Raw genomic sequence first — 19,320 nt, forward strand, 5'->3', positions numbered from 1 at the left:
TATTCGTACATTTTTTCACAGACCTGTTTTAGGACAAAAATCTGGTCCGTGGTTGATCGCCCTGCCTGGAAACCTCCTTGGTATTCTCCAATTATGTCTGTTGCTACAGGTTTTATTCGTTCTAATAGGCAGTTGGAGAAGATCTTATAACAGGTGTTGAGTAGCGCTATGCCCCTGTAGTTGTCACATACGGATTTGTCTTTCTTTTTATATATGGGGCATATCACAGCTACCTTCCATTCCTCTGGTATTTCATGTTTTACCCAAATTTGCTCGATTCGCTTGTGGATTTTGAAACAGAGGATTTCGTCTCCAGCCTTGAGAAGTTCAGCAGGAATACCGTCCTCACCTGGACGTTTACCATTCTTAAGGTTTTTAATCTGGTTCCTTATCTCTTCAATGGTGGGTGGAGGATATTCTGGGTCTACTGTTACTGGTTCATCAAACTCAAGTAGTTCAGTTGGTTCATCAGAGTTTAGTAATTCTCTGAAGTATTCCATCCATCTTCTTCCAATTTTTTGATCTTCTGTTAACATTCTTCCATTGGCATCTTTTATGAATCTGTGTTGATGGTATGTCCCTCCTTTAAAACTTTTCACTTTTCTATAAAGTTCTTTATACCTATTTCCATGAAAGTCTTGTTCAGCTTCCTCCATGATACTACAACGATCTATCATTAATGTAAGAACTCCATAATAATATATACAAGCAAGCAGTGATGTAGATATGTTGGTATCCTGATAAAAATAATTTCTTAGAGCATAAAATGAATAATTTTATACAAGAATAATTATTTCTTGTTGATGATATTAAATTGAAAACTAAATTCCAAGTGTTAATTTTTATTCTGGTGAGTGGAATTCACATGGAAAGCAACAATATCTTTCTAGAAGTACTACTGTATTAAAAAAAAACCTTATTTGCAGTAGCAATATGTTTTAATTGTTTGCCACATTGACATTTGTGTGGCACACTTACTTGGATTAACATGACCAGTATTGCAGCTTGATGCTTTGAACTTCTGCTGTTCTGTCTGCTGGTCAAGACTAGCTTGGAGTGAGTGAATATTAAGACTGTATAGATCGCAAATGAATAGCATTCAATATTTTACATTTGATAGCTTTAGTAGAAATTTTTCCCCCAGCAGGATGAGCAATTGCATTTGACTGTTGCCTCTACTATTAAAGTCATTACCATATTATTATATTTGCAATTGAAAGCTTGTGACGAATGACATTAGCCAGTAACAGAGCAAAATTCTGGTCTTCCACAAGACTGGATTTGAACAGATCATTTGAAATAGTTACTTTTTTTCTATTTTTTGGCAGAGTTACATAACATCTATTGATAACAGAGCCCATGCCTTTAGTTTCAGGAAATCAGACTTTGTACAGTACAAAAACCACAAGTTGTAACAGCAGTTTTCAGAAATTTAATGGACAGATATTGTCATGTAGAAGAAGGTGTAATTAGATGAATGACGAACACTAACTTCGTGTAACGAATGTTTATTCAGTACTTGCACATACAAGAGTGCGCAGCGAACTGCCTCCGTCCAGAGCACATACAGTATATATACAGCTACAGAACATTCGAGTACAATGATTCTTGACATTTGTGGATACTTCTAGAATGTACTCTAACCAAATATAGAAATTAAAATTTCCCATCCTTTCCTAATCCGATGAGACCAATGACCTCGCTGTCTGGTCTCCTTCCCCAAACAACCCAACCCCAACCTAAAACTTTCACCGCAAACAATGCTGAAATGGAAATTTCTGTTGATATGCGGTTTCCACAGAATGGATTGGTAGTCAGAGTCTTGTATTGTTATCTAATCAACAGACTGTAATAATACTTTTATTTTATGCAGACATATGTTTTTAAATAGAACAATGCCTGTTGGCATTAGGAAATTAAAAGCAGGGTAATTAGAATGTCAGTGGTCTTCGTTGCAGGATTCTAGTCCGAGACGTTTACGAGATATCATATTTTGAATAGTTTCAACACCATCACTTGTTTGTGCCATTCAGCCTATGTACTTGGTAGGTATGATGTTGTAATGTTTGCTTACAGTATGCTTGTGCGTTTCTAGAGTACACTGCAACCTGTTAGTCAGTTTGTGCGCAACAGTCAAAGCAGCAGGCCTTGAGTGAATGTGGGATTTATCAGTGCAGGAAAAGCCTACATGCTCATGGTGTATGGAGGGTGAAGGAAAAATGCAGTTTGTTCCTGTATGGTGTATGCAGCAAGATATCCCAATAGAAGTTGACCATCTCGCAATTATTTATCAACTTCTTCAACCAGTGACGTGAAAGTGGTAGTGTAACAGCTAGACAACATAACAGCAGGAAACAAGTAATGACAGAATAGGTGGAAATTAATGTTCTTGCTGCCGTTGTGATCTGCACAATTGCTCCCGTACAATTGATCAAGGAAGTGGCATGAGGCAGTGAAGTTTTCTACACATTCTCCATCAATGTAGGTTCCATCCCTATCACATCTCTATCCATCTGGAGCTGCATGGAAATGATTATGAGAATCTTGTTAAATTCTGTACATGGGCATTAAGAGAGGATATGATATTTCAGTTGTACCATATATCTTGTTTAGTGATGAAGTCACATTTACCCAATATGGCCAAGTAAACCACTGAAACATACACTATTGCCCCATTGACAATTCTCTTTGCCTTCACTGAGTGGAATGTCAGCATCCATGTAAATGTTTGGTTTGGAATAGTGAATCCTTAGCTCGTGCCCCATTTTTCATAGGCAGAACACTGAACACGCACAAGTATTGCAGCCTCCTGACAAACCATTTTTGATGGATGCTAAAAGACATTCCTCTGCAGACTAGGAGGAACCTGTGGTACCAACATGACTGTCCAGCTCATAGTGCATGATTCCTCAGCAGATTAGGAGGAACTTGTGGTACCAACATGACTGTCCAGCTAATAGTGCATGAAGGACTACTGCATGTCTTTATGAATTGTTTCCAAATCATTGGAAGAAGTAACTGTACTCTATGAGGAGGTGTTAGGTGATTAAAACTGTTGATTTGTATTATGCCTCAAACTGCACCGCGTTATCAGGGTACGTACTGAGTGAATTTGAGTTTCTCTGAACTTGGAGACCAAGTGTGGTGCAGTAGCAGTGTTATTTGTAAAGTGTTTACAAAAGAAATATGTTACATGTAAGTTGAAGATGAATTATTGCTAAAAGCTAAATTAAATCAAGTATATGGACACGATACAAGGAGCTTGCCAAGAATTTAGAAGCAAGATTTTATTTGCTAAGTCATTATATTATTACATAAATCAGTCTTCTGACCACGTGCTCATGCATGACAAAAACTCATGTGCAGTTGACTGTCTGAAGATTATCAGAATGTACAGCTTGCACTACTGCATTCATCTCACATGTGGAATTAGTAGAACAGAAATGAATGAGTGCTGGATTGAAAACAACTGAAGACACTGTATAAGAAAGGCCACTAGACCTGGTGGATCACCTATTTGTTTCCGTGTCGAGCAAGTGGAATGTCTTGCCCCTCTATTAGCAATAGTTTATCATATATGTCTAATATACAGTATTCCCTGTGATTGGAAAATAATGCAAGGGAAGTCATTTCACTGTTTTAGAAGGTCCATGAAAGCAATGACCTATCTGATTTTTCCCAGTTTGCTGTAGTATTATTGAACATGCTTTGTGGTTGCATAAGTGGACACTTTTGTGTGTGTGTGTGTGTGTGGGGGGGGGGGGGGGGGGGGGGGCAGTAAACTCCTCTGTGGTAACAAACACAGATTCCAAAAATACCCGTTCTGTGAAACTGGAATTGTTCTGCGTATTCATGGGATTCACAAGGCTCTAATTTAGCTGAGCCCAGATTGATGCCACATTTCTTTATTTGTGGACTGCATTGTCACCTGTTAAATACAGTTCGAGCTTAAAGAGGAACTGAATGACTGCATTCATCTGTGTTTGGTACCCACCACATATTTAAAAAACTATCGTACGAAACCTACCTCTTTCTTTTCTCATGTGATATCCTGAAAGCCCCAGATCAAGGCAGTCAGGTATATTTCTTGACTTCTGAAAAACATGACACAGAACCACACATACCTGTATTATTGGAAGTATAATTGTATGAGATATCAAGCAAAGTTTGTGACTGGATTGAGGATTCTTGTTAGAGAAGATTTAGCATGTTTTCTTGGAGGAACAATCTTTGAAAGGTCTAGAAGCAACTTTGTGTGCCTTGGGGAATTGTGCAGGGACATTTGCTGTTCATGTTATATGTTAATGACCTTGCAGATAATGCAGTTATCTATAAAAATAAATTGTTGTGTGAATACTGATTAATATCGTGATAAGATTTCGTAGTGCTGCAGAAACTGCTTTAAATGTCCAGAAATGTAAAATTTTGCACTTCGCAAAAAAAAAAAAAAAAAAAAAAAATGCTTGGGTGTAACAATTGGTAGGGGTGTATAATGAAACAGTAACATAGGTTCCGTTGTAGCTAAAGCAGGCGGCAGACTTCAGTTCAGTGGTAGAATGCTAGGGAAATGCAATCTGTCTGCAAAGGAAATTGCTTACAAAACATTCTTGTGGATCATCTTAGAACACTGCTGTACCAAATAGAACTTACAGGTAATATTACATGTGTGCAAAGAAAGGTAGCAGGAATAGTTACAGGTTTGACATAGGGAGAGCGTCATGGTGATGCTGAAAGAATTGAACTGGAAAATGCTTTAAGACAGACAGAACTATTCGATGAAAACCAACTTTGAAATGATGATTCTAAGAATAAACCACAGCTCTCTACTTATTGCTCCCATGCTGCTTGCAAGGACAAAATTAGACCGATTACAGCACACATGGAGGTGTTCAAGCTGTCATTCTTCTTGCACTCCACCCCCTCCCACCCTTCCCCACATGCTGCATTTCCTGGCCCCTCACACTGCCTTTTCTGTCTTCCACCATACTGCCCTTTTTCCTCCCCCTTACAACACCATTTATGTCGTCCTTACAGTGCCCTTTCCATCCTGTGCTCCACAGTCACTGTCCTTTCCATCTCCCACCGTGACACAATTTCCATCTTCTCCTACATTACCCTTTCCATCACACAATTTTCCGTACTGCCTTTTCAAACACTCCTCCTCTTCACACATATGTTGCCCTGTGCTACTTTTCTGTCTCCCACACGCATGCTGCCCTTTCCATACTCCTCCAGCTGTCCTTTCCATGTTACTCATGCTGCTGTCCACTTCATGCCACTCTTTTATGCCCTTCAAATAGCCCTTTCCGTCACTGGAACACTGCGCTTTCCTTCCTCTTTCCCAAACTGCCCTTTTTGTACCATACTTCCATTTCTGCACCTCTTACACTCCCCCTTCTATCCCACTAGCTGGCTGTCCTTTTCATCTCTCCCCACACTGCCCCTTAAGTCTGCTCCCACACTGCACCTTCCAAGGCTTGTCCCCAAGCTGGCCTTTCTGTTTCCCCATGCTCTTTTCTTCTCCCCTACACTTCCTTACCATACCCCTCACATTGTCCTTTCTCTTCTCCTGATGCTGCCCTTTCTGACCTCCTCATGATGTACTTCCTCTCTCCCTCACACCACCCTTCCCATCCCCTTTACACTGCCCATTCTCTCTCCACCCTTCCTGTCCCCCTCATGCTGCTTTGTCCATCCCTCTAATACAGCTCTATCCATTCCATCACAGATCACCCTGTTCGCTCAACTTGTGCTGTCATAACCATACCCCTCACATTGCTATTTCCATCCTTACACTACCCTCTCTGTTCCCCTCACTGCTTCCTTTCCTCTTCTTCTCTGTCATTCTTTGCTTTTCCTTCATATTGCATTTTCTGGTTCCCCACACTGCTGTTTACATCTCCCACTATATTGCCCTTTCTCACCCCCCTCACACCACCTCCTTTTGTACTCTACCTCTGCCCTTTCCATCCCCTTCACCCAGCCATTTCCGCCCCCTTCACACTGTCATATCTGCCCCCTTCACACTGTCATATCTGCCCCCTTCACATTGTCATATCTGCCCCCTTCACATTGCCACTTCCCTCTTCTCCATCCCACCCTCTCTGACCTCCCCTTCCCCTTCCACACTGCTCTTTCCATCACCTTCTCCATGCTGCCTTTTCCAACTCACCCAGTGCCCCTTTACCATCATACTCACACCTCCCATTCCATGCCTATCATGCCATCCTTTGTATCCCTTAAAATTGCCTTTGCCATCCCCATCACTCTGGCCTTTCCTACCCTCTACCTGGTTGCCTTTTCCATTGTACACCCCCTGCCGCACAAGCTGGTCTTCTGTGCCCTCACACTGCCCTTTCCGTCACCCTCCAAGCTGTTTTTTCCGCCCACCCCACAACCCCACTGTCCTTTCCTCTGACTCCCTCCCCCACACATTCCTGTACCTTACTCTTCGCTCTGCCTTTTTCGTCCACACTTTCTGTCCCTCTCACACCATCCTTTCTGTCCCCTCAACACTACCCATTCCCGTTGTATCAGTTCCTTCCACTCCCCACCTACCAACTTAATTAGGATGAGATATGGAATGCTCCCATTGCGGCACATTACTCCCTTGGGCTTGCTAACAGCATAAGTTCTTCTTTGTGAATTGTTCATGTGGAAGACTGTGTTGTGTATTTTGTGAGAAACTATCACATTTTCTTCAGATCTTCTCCAAGGGTGACTTATGAGAGGCATTCTTAACCATGTGTCTTATATAGCTGTCTTGTTGTCCCCATTTGATTTCTTCTCCATCGGTTGCAGAACCTAATATGCATGCATTAAACAGTGAATCTTTGTAGAAATGTTTGGGAATATTTTGACACTACGGTAATCAGAGGTCAAATTATTGGGGTGTCACCCAGTTTTTAATTACTTGAATCTGAAAATCAGGAACATGTATATTATAATCAACATTTTCTAAGAGTCAGTCTACTATTAGGATTTGCATCAAAGATAACAGAATATAATAATCAGTTATTAAGTGCTATAAGATCAAACAAGTTTACTAACATGTAGAAACCACGCACAAATGTTCCCAGTGCAATTTTAAGTAACAGTTCACTTCTAAATAATATAACATCCACTGTACACACATGTTGCCTCTCAGAAAACTAGTCACAAACTGTGTTTACAAGTGTTTCCCAAGGCTGGTTTAAACTTTAACTTAAACTGAAGAAGACACAATATTTACTTGTGTCATGAACATATTGCTGGTGTGAAAGATATTTCTAGTTTGAATTATGAAGTTCCATCAGCCAATGGTAAATAACATTAAATAAAATCTTTAACTAAGCTTTTATGTGAAATTAGAGATATTAATATTGGAATTAGGAAGCAATTAGTCTGGATAATGTCAGCACAGTTGGAACTCTGCACAAATATTTAAATTGCAAATATAAATAATGGATGTTATGCACTTAGTACCAATGCTAACAGGTGATTCAAAGCTTTCTGTGCACTCTTCAGCACAACTCTGCTTCCTTCTAACACTCTCCAACCATCTGTCATTTGTGGGGTAGGGTGTTCTACTGACTTTGCATGTTCCCTAACTTGTAGTGTAAATGTCACACTGTCCCCCTCACACCACATTTCTCGTCCCCATCACACCACCTGTCCTGTCCACCTCTCACCCTAATTTCTGTCCCTTTCATGCTGCTGCCTTGTCCAAACACCCCCCCCCCCCCCCCCCCCCACACACACACTTTCCTATTCATACATCTCACACTGTCATAATTCTTCCCACCACACCGCAGTTTTCATCCGTCTCACGTTACTTGATTCATTCTCCCCATGCCACCCGTCCTGAACCTCTCATGCCATTCTTTGTCTTCTTCACCCCACCTTTTTTGTCCTTTCCATACTGTGCTTTCCATCTTCCCATGTTGCCTTTTGCCTTTTCCAGCCTTCACACACTGCCTTTTCCCTCTCTCAGTACATTCTGTTTTTTACTCTCTTACATGTCCCTTTCTGTCCTCAAACTGCTTTTTTTGTCTCCCCAAGCCACCCTTACTGACTTCCCCTCCCATGCTGCTCTTGTGGTACCCCACCACTGTCCTTCCCATCTGCACCACAATACACTGTCTATGTCCATCTGTGTTATTCCTCCCATCTCCAATCACATTGATCTTTCCACCACCCTCATGCCACTATTTCCAGCCTCCCTACATTGCTTTTTCATGCCCCATCCCCTTCTTGTGCTTTCCTTTCCCTCTTTCTGCCTCATTGGTCTTTCCACTGTTCCTCCCTACACTGTCTCCTCAGCTACCTCCCTAGCTGGCCTTTTTGTCCCTGTCCCCTGCTATCCCTTCCTGCTCTTGCACACTCCCTTTGTACAGCCCTCACAGTGACTTTACTATTCTCCTCGTGTAGCATTCTGTTACCCCCATACCACCTTTTGTGTCCCCTAATGCTGCTATTTCCGCCCTCCTCACACTGCCGTTCTGTACGCTTCCCATTGCCCTTTCCATGTCCTTCAGTGCTGCCTTTTCATCCCCTTCATGCTGCCTTTTTATACCATTCACACTGCCCTGCCCCTTTTTCCTGTGCGGCCATTTCCTTCCCCTCAATCCTGCCTTTTGTGGCTCCCCCACATTGACCTTTCCGCTCCCACACATTGCATGTTTTGCCCCCATTGAAAGGAAACTCAATTAAAACCTTTAGACCACGTGAGCAGGTTGGTCATGAAAGGGGTTCCTTTGGTGAATGCTACTGAACCATCTCTTGAGATGATATGTTTATTAACCCAACCTTTATTACAATAAAGCTTTCATTCCCTGGTACTTAAGATACATATTAGTAAAATTTCAACTCAGTAAAAAATATTCATTTAAAGGAAACACAATGGAACTAATCACAGTAATATTAACATTGATGTAAAAGGCAATACAATAATCAAAGAAAACTATTACCTGAAGCTACTTTCTCCTCTTTTTGCGATGAAAAAGGACAGTTTTGTTTAACTGCTTGTACATTCAACCACATAAGACATTGTAATGTTAAACAACTTTCATGGGACCTCTGCCTATAATATGACATTACTGCCAGAAATTCAAGCTGTTGACCCAATAATTTTATTGTCAACAAAGATCCACAGATCAATTTATAAGAAACTATCAGCCTCGATTGTGGTAATGAAACCAACATTTACCTAGGTTTCAGCCTAGATAATTGAGCCTTCTTCATAAGGTATACCTGAATCTATAATTTACCTAAAAACAAAGATGATGTGACTTACCAAATGAAAGTGCTGGCAGGTCGATAGACACACAAACGAACACAAACATACACACAAAATTCAAGCTTTCACAACAAACTGTTGCCCCACCAGGAAAGAGGGAAGGAGAGGGAAAGACGAAAGGATGTGGGTTTTAAGGGAGAGGGTAAGGAGTCATTCCAGTCCCGGGAGCGGAAAGACCCACCCTATGGGGAAAAAAGGACGGGTACACACTCGCACACACACACACATATCCATCCACACATATACAGACACAAGCAGACAAATATGTCTGCTTGCGTCTGCACATGTGCGGACGGACATGCGCGTGTGTGCGCGAGCGCACACCCGTCCCTTCCCCCCCACAAGGCAAGTCCCCGCACACACGCGCATGTCCGTCCGCACATGTGCAGACGCAAGCAGACATATTTGTCTGCTTGTGTCTGTATATGTGTGGATGGATATGTGTGTGTGTGTGCGCGAGTGTGTACCCGTCCTTTTTTCCCCATAGGGTGGGTCTTTCCGCTCCCGGGACTGGAATGACTCCTTACCCTCTCCCTTAAAACCCACATCCTTTCGTCTTTCCCTCTCCTTCCCTCTTTCCTGGTGGGGCAACAGTTTGTTGTGAAAGCTTGAATTTTGTGTGTATGTTTGTGTTCGTTTGTGTGTCTATCGACCTGCCAGCACTTTCATTTGGTAAGTCACATCATCTTTGTTTTTAGGTATATTTTTCCTTCGTGGAATGTTTCCTTCTATTATAACCATATCATTAATTTGAATCTATAATTTGTATGAGAGGGCATGGTCTAGAAATAAAACTAAAACAGCTTGAATAGGCACAGTCACATTTTAAAAATGCAATACATAAGTACTAAGTCAACACCAAGACTTAAACTCTGGCGTGCGCCTCATCTCCATGGACGCCATGCGGTGGGCCTCAGGAGCTCACATGAAACTAAGTAGGACTAGATAATGCACTGCAAATCAACATGGCAGGGAATGTTGTGCATGTCTAACTGAGACCTTGACTGTCGAAGATAAAAGACCAACACAGTTATATCTTAAAGCAAATAACTTATAGAAAGGTTGAAAATCTTAAACATAAAGCCTCTGCACCAGGTTATTACTAAAATGTAACAAACTATGCATGGATTTATGTAATTTCGAACACACTACCCCGACTTACACTATTAGAATAAATCATCCCTTTCACAACGAATGCTGCATAACGCACCCATTATTATTAATGAAAGATGACATAGGACATAAAAGAGTCAAACAGTAGTATGTAAATGCCATAATGCAATAATAGCTGTTAACCTGTACACAGATGGTCGAGTAGGTGTTTTTATCAGTTGATGTAGATATATCTCTTATTGCTGACACGTACTGAATGAAGAATATTATCAAGATTAATTTTTTATCTTATTACTAAAAATAATGCGTGAGTGAATGAACAATGCCACATCGTCACCGTGTAATAGCAAATGACCAGCATAGTACAATTTATGTTTTACGAGTAAAAAATATGGTAATTGTGTGAACAGACGTGCAACGCCCTTTCATCGCCCGTATACTCTATCGACCGACAGACGTCAATTTCACTAAGCGCTAAAAAAGATAATTATCACCTCTTATATTAAAAGCTATTGTTAAATAAATATGATATGATAAAACATGCTTGATCCAAAATGATACATAGGAAAATTTTGTGGACAAAACGGTATGTTCTTCACAGGGAAGAATTAAAAAGAAATAAAAGATAGCTACTAATACACCAATGTGCATGCCATAAATGGACAAGGTTAAAGTCGTCTCTGGATTGCAACTAGAAATAAATGTAAAGGGAATTAAATCCCAAAAGGTTGAAATGGACCAGCTAAACTTCATCTTGTCACCTAAGGCTCCATTTCACCGTTCATGGGCTAGTAACCACTTATATGAATATGACTATTGTCTATGGGATGGATGCGGGCATCTTAATTATTTAAAAACCATGTGTGCCACATTATGTAAGCACCGTATGTGGGAAGATCCCTGATGGTAATCATATACCAAAATGTCACATGCTCAATGCATGCATGCTAGCCACTACCTTAAGGGACGTCTAAATTAAAGTATTGCTGTTACATGGTGATGAAGTGGCATTGTTCATTCACCCACGCGTTATATTTAGTAATAAGATAAAAAATTAATCTTGATAATATTCTTCATTCAGTGTGTGTCAGCAATAAGAAGTACATCTACATCAACTGATAAAAACACCTACTCAACCATCTGTGAACAGGTTAACAGAGATTATTGCATTATGGCATTTACATACTACAGTTTGACTCTTTTATGTCCCATGTCATCTTTCATTAATAATAATGGGTGCGTTATGCAGCATTCGTTGTGAAAGGGCCCATATATTCTAATAGTGTAAGTCGGGGTGGTGTGTTCAAACTTACGTAAATCTGTGCATAATTTGTTACATGTTAGTCATAACCTAGTGCAGAGGCTTTGTGTTCAAGATTTCCAACCTTTCTATAAGTTATTTGTTTTAAGATATAACTGTGTTGGTCTTTTATCTTCGACAGTCATGGTCTCAGTTAAACATGGGCAATGTTCCATGCCGTGTTGATTTGCAGTGCGTTATCTAGTCCTGCTTAGTTTCACGTGAGTTCCTGAGGCCCACTGCACGGCGTCCATGGAGATGAGGTGCACGCCAGAGTTTAAGTTAAGTTTTGGTGTTGACTTAGTACTTACGTACCGAATTTTTAAAATGTGACTAAGCCTATTCAGGCTATTTTATTTCTAGACCATGCCCTCTTAGACAAATTATAGATTCAGGTATATGTTCTGAAGAAGGCTCAATTATTTGGGCTGAAACCTACGTAAAGGTTGGTTTCATTACCGCAATCGAGGCTGATAGTTTATTATATATTAGAGTATCACGGTTGCTGACTGTGCTGCAATGTTGAAAGTACAAAAATCCACAGACCACTTTGTGAAATAAGTATCAATCATCTTTTAAGCAATATCTTATATTAGAGTTTAGAAAACATGTAAATAGTAGTCTAAGAATTATACACTGATGTTAATCAAAACTTCTAATCACTGATAAATAATTCCAATAACATTAGAGAAATACAAAGCAGAAAAAAACTTTCTAGAAATTTTACCACCATTACAGAACTGCAGCCAGATAAAACATCATTCCATCACCTGGACAAGAATGGTCAAACCCACCACAGGCCATTTGCAGTTGCAAGCAATCCTATGCCAGCACAGAAACCAATCCACAGAGTAGAACATGCTTTATATTAACAGCCATCCAAAGCTGCTACAGAATGCCCCGCACCTCATAAGGATGTCCGCTTATTCCACCTCACTGAAACAAGGTGTCTTATCTGCTTAATGGCCATATGTTGCGCTTACTCCACAGAGCCACTGCCAGCACCAGTCTCTTGCGACATGTCGCACCTCATGCACCACCTTCTCCACTCTCTTTGAAGCATGCTATTTAATAAAAACATCCTCCATGGGTCATGTGTCCACAAGTTGCCTACCAGCTATGTTACTGTAATCAATTATGATCAAGCAAAATTGATTGGGACACATCACATCTTTTTTGTGCTATCATTTCATCCTTTCCATTCTGCCATTCTGTTCCTACCTCTGGACTGTTTCTGTCTCCATCCACACTGTTATTTCCATCCCATTCACCCTACCTTTTCCACATACCCCACACTGCCCTCTCCATACCCCTGCACCCCATTTCTCTTTTCATCCACATTCGTACTGGCCTTCCTTTAACACCCCCCCCCCCCTCTCCCCCCGCCCACATCCTTCACCCTCACACTGGTCTATCTCCATTTTGCCACACATGATGCCATGTCCGTCATAATCACACTATCAATTTTCTCCTCCATTTTCCACTCTTTTTGTGCCCCCAAATCTCCTCTTCCATTCCTCCCATCCTGCCATTTCCTCTTTCCCTACCCTCCAGTGCCTTTCCTGTACCTTCTGCACTTTCCATTCAGTCTCACCCTACTTTGCCCTTTCTGTCACCCTTCAAGCTGGTCTTTCTGCCCCCCACCCCCTTTCCCTCTCTTTCCCACTGTCCTTCCCATCCCTCTTCATACAACCTTTTCCATCCTCCTCACATTGCCTTTTCTGTCCCTTTCATGCTGTCCTCTCCATCCCCTTTGCGGATCGCTTTCTGTCCCCCTCTCGCCACCTTTTCATCACCCATTTTAGCATTGCATAGTAGTTATAGTAATATTTTTAAAATGTATAGGAAGATAAAAAACTATAAAACCCTAATAGAAGACACCAGTTCACATTCCCTTTGTATATTTGTGCTTGTTTCTGTCTCTTACCCTTCTTTTCTTTCGACTTTTTTTTTTCATTTTTTTCTTCTATTGCAAATTAGTTATACAGCCTTGGAAAAGTAAAACTGGTCCCAAGTATATTTCATGCATCTTAATATAGGCATCCCAACTTTCATCATCTATCCTCTGTATTACCTCACCCGTGACTTGACTTCAGTTGTAACAGCCTGCACTTGCTGCTTTGAATGCTGAATGCGCACACCAGAAAATGCTTATGCATTTGTGAAGTGTTTGTTGAAGGTTTCCTTTTTAAGACACCAGGTTCCATTCCCTGTACTTCAGATATTTTTCTGCGGTGGGAAGGTCTGGAATGGGGACCACTCAACCTCATGAGGCCAAATGAGGAGCTGCTTGAATAAAGAAGCAGCAGTATCACTAGCATTAATCCACTGGCGATAAGGGCTGGAGGGAATGGCGACATGCTGATTGCATGTTCCACAATCATAGATCGCTCCCCGTACTGCATTGTACACAGCAGTCGGAACAGGCCTCAGGCCAAATCTGTGAATGGTGTTAATAATTATAATATCTTTGAGGGTAAGGGTGCATGACAGTTCTTCAAATAGAATGCTTTAAGGCACACCAAAGTATGAGGGAAAATTTTGTTGGCAATTGCTAGTTCATTTTCTGTCCTTGTGTCGAAAGCACCATACTCTAAACTTGAAGTACTTTTGGATGTTAACTCTAACAAGTCTGCGAAGTCAGATCAAGCAGCTAATACTTAACTGGACTCCCAGTGGCCAAATAATGAGAGATTTTATGTTACTTAGAGTTACTATGTCTTACAGTGCTCTTCTTAAAGACAGAACCACTGAAACACTGTAAGACCTGGATGCTGGTGGGGACTGGTATGTTTTTGTCAGAGAATAACAAATACACTTTGAATAGATGATTTCAATCTCCTTGAAATGAAAAAAATACACACACATCAACGGAAATAACAAATACACTTCAACTAGATGGTTTCGATCTCCTTGAAATGAAAAAAATACACACACATCGATGAAAAGCTATTGCTGATTGAAAAGAAGAAATTGAAGCTCTTAAACAGAGGATAATTCTACAATACTATGATGGTGTAACTGCATATCCTAAATTAACAGTATAAAAATATTTACTGTCAGTTCTAGTAGATGAATATAATGCTGTATAATCTCCAGTGCAGGATGATCATCATGCTGATTTGTTTGAAACTGTTTATTCTAGCATGTGACAGAATTCTTGAAAGTAGGAGCCACAGACTTCTAATAGCATTGTTCCCCATTAATGGTAGAATGATGCTATCCTCATCAATTATGTCTTTAATTTGAATCCACAAAACCCCACTTAGCCAAGAATTTTCCATTTTTAATGGATACTAAAAGAATAAATAATGAATAATAAGGAATAAAGTGTGTATAAGTTTTATTTTCTTAACTCACGATAACCACCAGTTGTTCTGTTCCTGGCATGGTTTTATGAAATTTTGCATCTGGCCAAGTTGGGTCACCAATATTTGGAACATATATAAAAGTTATTTCTTCTTTTGTAGGGAACTATGAAATTGCTTCTGTAATTAATATCTGCCATTATATAATGTTATTCATCCCTTTTGAAACAGTTTTGTTATCATTGACCCATTCAGTTTTTCATCAGGAGATAATTTTCTAGAAGGTAGAGGTTCGCATTGAGCAAATGCTAGCAAGAAGCTGTGAAAGATAACAGTTGTAGTCAGACAATCGTGCAGCCAACATGCCTGTTGCGTTTGAACATCTACATTTGTTCCCTGCAAACCACTATGAGGTGCTGGCAGAGGGTATGTTCCATTGTACCACTTATTAGGGTTTCTTCCTGTACCATTCATGTATGGAGTGTGGGAAGAATGGTTGTTTGAATGCCTCTATGCATGCAGTAGTTATTCTAATTTTGTCTTCATGATGCATAGAGGGTTTTAGTATATCCCTAGAGTAATCATTTAGAGCCGGTTCTTGGAACTTTGTTAATAGACTTTATCAGGATAGCTTACATATGTCTGCACGATTCCTCTACTTCAGTTCCTCCAGTATCTCATGGATTCAATAAACTAGTGACTGTTTGTGTTTCCATTCTCTGTATACATTCAATATCCAATGTTAGTCCTGTCTGGTACGTGTCCCACACACTTGAATAATATTCTAGAACTAGTCTCAAGAGTGACTTGTAAGCAATCTCCTTTGTATACTGATTGCACTTCCCCAGTATTCTACCATAAACTGAAGTCTACCATCTGCTTTATCCATGACTGAACCTACGAGGTGGAATCCAAAATTTTTGGGACTGGTGCTGCCATCTGGAAAGTAGGAGTAGTAGATCTTTGCACCGCTATGTGGCGAGAGCGGCATATCTGATGGGTCAGTGTGCGGAGTGGCATTCAGCTGGAAGGACGTGTTGTGTGTCCACAGTGATTTCCATAATACTCTGTGTTTGGTGTGTGGCGATTTTATGATGGATCCGTGAGCAGAACAGTGTGTGTGTGTGTGTATCAAATTCTGTGAGAATCTCTGGAAAAGTGCTACATAGACCCTTGCAATGATTCAACAAGTATTTGGGGGACAGAGCATGAGCAGTACGCGTGTGTTTGAGTGGCCCTCCAAGACCCTCAAAAGCGAGACAGGTGAAGAGCAAAGTGAAGAGCATGGTCATCATTTTCTTTGATACCAAGGGAATTGTGCACAAAGAATTCATCCCACCCAACCAAGCAATGAATTCCGCGTACTACTGTGATGTTTTGCAATGGCTCTATGAAAACATGCGGCGATGACGGCCCGAACTTTGGCGTCAAGGGAAGGCTGCTGCATCACGACAACGCGCCCTGTCACACGTCCTTGCTCACCAGGATGTTTTTGGCAAAAAACAACATGGCAGTTGTACCCCACCCACAGTATTCGCCAGATGTGGCACGTTGCGACTTCGTGCTATTCCCAAAACTGAAACACAAGTTGAAAGGCCGTCGGTTCGCCACTCTAGAAAGGATTCAAGAAGCATTGCTGGTGGTGATAAACACCCTCAAAGAACAGGACTTCCAGAAAATGTTTGACCATTGGCAGAAGCACTGGGACTGGTGTGTACATGCAGATGGGAACTACTTTGAGGGTGATGGTGACCATTAATCCAAAGGATAGCACCTCTTTTGTGGATCATTCTATTTCATATCCTTACAGAGTGTTACACTCGAGTATTTATATGAGTTGGCCTATTCCAAAAGTGACTCATTGATATTATAGTCATAAGCCACTATGTTCTTCATTTTGTGAAGTGCACAATTTTACATTTGTATAAGTTTAGAGCAAGTAGGGTGCCAATCTCTGCAACATGTTGAAATTTTATCAAGATCTGACAGAATATTTATGCAGCTTCTGTCAGATAGTACTTCATTATAGACAACTGCATCATGAGCAAAAAGTCTGATTTTATTATTAATATTATCTGTAAGGTCATTAATATAAAATATGAATGGAAAAGGTCCCAACACACTTCCCGGGAGCACACCCAAAGTTACTTCTACACCTGACGATAACTGTCCATCCAAGATAACATGCTGTGTCCTCCCTACCATAAAGTCCCCAATCCAGTCACAAATTTCACTTGATACTCCATATGATCATGCTTTCAGTAATAAGCTTAGGTGCAGTAGTAAATCAAATAGGAATTAGCATGGAAATTTTCAAAAAAATTTGTATTCCGTGTATAAGGGGCTTTAGTCTATCTTTTAAGATGGTTCTGTGTGGAGAGACTCTCCCTAACAGTATTAGTATTATCATAAATCCAGTTTGCAAGCAGATATCATGGTTTTGGTTACAATGAGTGTGGGGGTGTTCCTTTTACCGCAAATGGTAACAGAATGGTTGTTGTAGGTAAGTTTCTCTATGAGCTTATGAGCTTGAGTTACTCCTATTTTGCTATCATGTCCATGTCATGAAACTTTATTTGGAAGGTAGTCTAAGTTTCATTTGAGATCAGTAGCAGCTTAAAGGACTGTCGCGCATTACCCCAGATGCTGTCATAGAAGCTGTACAATATTTCAGCGAGCCACCTGGTTGTCATCTTCAGATGCAACATTGGGGAAACTTGTGGCGAACTCTTCCTAGATGGAGTAGTATTAGAGCAAACTGACTTTTTCTCAGAGTGGCACAGCGGGTTGATACCACATATTTTCAGTTATGTAAGTGAAGTATTAACTTGATATGCAGAGTAATTTCGTGTGTACAGCTATTTTGTTGTGAAATGGATTAACAGAAGTACCATGCTGTGATAATATCATTGGTTTAGGTGTTTTATCAACAACAGATATTCATCCAAAATCTGTAACTGTCATATATTGACAACGTAATGAGTTGTATGTTCTTATGCTTAAGGCTGTTGGGAGACATCAAGGGTACTCCAAGATAGTAAATCAGAGACAGAATGCAGAGAGCAGGCAGACATGATAGTGTTTAGATTACCGTAGTTAAAGAGTGACACTAGAGACTTGCAAATTGCAGACACTCTGGGTAGCTATCCCAGAGGAGAAGTTTCACTTCAGAGAATTAACTGTTAACTGCATCCACCATCTAGATGCTGTTGTAAGATATCACAGTAGAAGATGGCCAGCGAGCTTGATATTTGCTCCTGAGAATTTCAATGTCACTGGGTTTATATAGGTTAGAGTGCTACTACAGCAGCCACCACTCACAAAATGACTGAAGACAGGGCCGAGTGATGTAAGACACTGTTAGTGCTGCCCAAACCGGAATGGCAGTGACATTTAGCCTTCAGCTGAATGCTATTGAGACCAAACTTGGAGTATGTTAATGTAAGGTCCAGAAGCAACCCTACATACCAAGTAAAATGAGGAGGAGGAATCTAAATGTTGTTGGCTACAGATGACCTGGAGATGCAGAGCAACTCGCCAGATTGGTCAAAGCTTGTGAAACGCCAGTGATTTGGTGGTCCAACTACAGGGAGGGAGAAATAGCGTGACATCATGATTCTTTTAAAGCCCATGTTTTTGTATTCAGAGGTAGTTCTCAGTCAGATCGCTGGCACGCTGCATCTGTGCCACTCATGGTCAGCCGCAGTAAGCTCTGACATGTCTGTTTTTCTCACTTTGAGTGCTGCTCTCAAGTTGTTCTTCTGATAGTGCCCACACCCGTGGATTCAGACACTGACTTCTGTTGTGCAACCAGTTGCCTCCTTTGCTTTTACTAACATTTAGAATTAGAATTTAGACATAGCAGTTAGTCTGATCACTAATAAATAGTGTTAATCAGACTCTTGAATTCCATGAGTCTCCTGCTGCAAACATCCTGTCGAGTCCCAGAATCAGCGCCTCTTGTAGGTGCCCTTTGACAGTGTTTGGCACTGATCCAAGTCATCAACCTGCATTCACTGGGAATTTGTCTGTGCATTTACTCCTCACCGCTTGGAAATTGCATACTGACCTTAAACCCGTGGTCTTCCCTGTATTGTGTGTTAGGACAAGACATAACAATTCATAAGAAGATTGCTCCTTCAGTTTCAACAGTTTAGAAATAGGTGACACAGTTCAAATGTGAGCACAAGTCTCCTGAAGATGTCCATATGAAAGACATCCCAAAAACATTATCACAGATGAAAACGTGAAGTAAGTGCATAATACATATGGAATTTGGTTGATTGTTGAAGATTAGAATAACTGACACCACACGCACATCA

This window comes from Schistocerca cancellata, chromosome 6 (assembly GCF_023864275.1).
Source record: "Schistocerca cancellata isolate TAMUIC-IGC-003103 chromosome 6, iqSchCanc2.1, whole genome shotgun sequence".
NCBI lineage: Eukaryota > Metazoa > Arthropoda > Insecta > Orthoptera > Acrididae > Schistocerca > Schistocerca cancellata.